Raw genomic sequence first — 1,456 nt, 5'->3', positions numbered from 1 at the left:
TATGGTAGCCCATGGCAACCCACTGCCACAGGGGATGCAGCCTATGCTGTCGCCGGCGACTCACAGCAGCCCAGCTCCAGGTTGAACTGTTGTTCAGCATCTTAGCTGTGGAGGGCAGTGTCACTGGCCCTCATATGTGGGATCTGAACCGGGCCCTCTGGCGTCCCAAGCCAGTTCTTAACCATCGCGCCACTCGGCCGGCCCTGTCCAAGTTCTTCTTACACATTCAAGTCAGGACCCCAAAGCTGCTCTCTATTTGCCAAAAGGCTATTGCCAAAGTTCATGTCAAAGTTGTTTGATGAGAATGCAAAATGCCTCTTTCGATTTTTACCCAGGCTTTCCTTTTAAGCCAAGTTATTCCTGGCATCTAAGGCTGTTGCTTAATTATCACACAAAGCTGACCCACAGGCGGCATTAGCACAGAACCAAAAATGACTACTCTCAACTGTAACTTGTGGCCAGATGAAGCCACAAGACAGAACAACCGATGTAAAAGTAAACAAATGACTTTACAAACCAGCATGCTTTCTTGGGGGAAAAATGTGCTCGGTATAAGAAGTAAGACCCTTGCTCTGGAGAAGAAACAAGGAAGTAAAAAATAAAACTGTCTCAAAATCAAAATGATTCAAGTTGTACATTTATGACTCTTGTGCATTCTTCAGAGTTATGTAATATTTTAATTAAAAGTTTACATTAAAAAATATATATATATGACTCATTTCCAGTTTCCTGATTTTCTGTTTTTCCTCCTAGGCCTCGCTAGATGTTTTCATAGAGAAAATGATCTTACTGGAGAAAAGAAAACTCGACATATTGAAAAGTCTCCAAATAGTTAAGAATCAATGAAGAAAGTCAAACACTATGAAGATTTAAGTGGAAGGTATAAATAACTGACACTTTTTCAGCTAAATTATTTTTTCATGGAGAAATCATGTCACACCATTCTTATTTGTTCTTGTTTGTTTGGTTTTTTTGTTTTTGTTTTTGTTTTTGTTTTTGTTTTAATTCAGAGGAAAGAAAATAGCCTGAACAAGATCTGGGTGAGCATTCAAGATTTATTTATTGAGTCTGGCAAAGTGGCTTGTTGGTTAAGAGTTGGCTTGGGAGCACAAGCTCTGGGCAGCAGGCCCGCGGGTTCGGATCCCACATGGGCCAGTGACGCTGTGCCCTCTACAGCTAAGATGGTGAACAACAGCTCGACCTAAAGCTGGGCTGCCGTGAGTCGCTGGAAATGGTGTCGGCTGCAGCCCTTGCTGCAGTGGGCTGCCATAAGCTACCATGAGTAGCCAGCAGCCAGTGTGAGCTGCCATAAGCCACCGTGAGCAGCCATCCAATGGCCGGTGACCGATCTGCCTCAGCCTAGAAGAGCGCAATGATCACAATACCAACATGGGCCAGTGAAGCGACATCCTCCACAACTAGACTGAAGAACAAAAGGACAGCAACTTGTCTGTTC

The 1,456-nt window shown here is 43.9% G+C and overlaps 1 long non-coding RNA gene across 2 annotated transcripts in view; it reads left to right on the top strand.

The window, feature by feature from the left end:
• The window catches only part of LOC109379233 (uncharacterized), a 14,108-nt gene that overhangs the window by 8,281 nt on the left and 4,371 nt on the right, over window positions 1-1,456 (top strand). Inside the window, exons 4-5 of one of the 2 annotated variants that reach the window (XR_002123156.1) lie at window positions 754-880; window positions 1,011-1,135. This is a non-coding gene — a long non-coding RNA (uncharacterized LOC109379233). Of the gene's footprint in view, window positions 1-753; window positions 881-1,010; window positions 1,136-1,456 lie in introns of those variants that run through there. The other variant, XR_002123157.1, reaches the window with a different exon arrangement.

Source organism: Hipposideros armiger, unplaced genomic scaffold (genome assembly GCF_001890085.2).
Source record: "Hipposideros armiger isolate ML-2016 unplaced genomic scaffold, ASM189008v1 scaffold_23, whole genome shotgun sequence".
Classification (NCBI taxonomy): Eukaryota; Metazoa; Chordata; class Mammalia; order Chiroptera; family Hipposideridae; genus Hipposideros; species Hipposideros armiger.
This window is presented reverse-complemented; position numbering and strand designations above follow the sequence as displayed.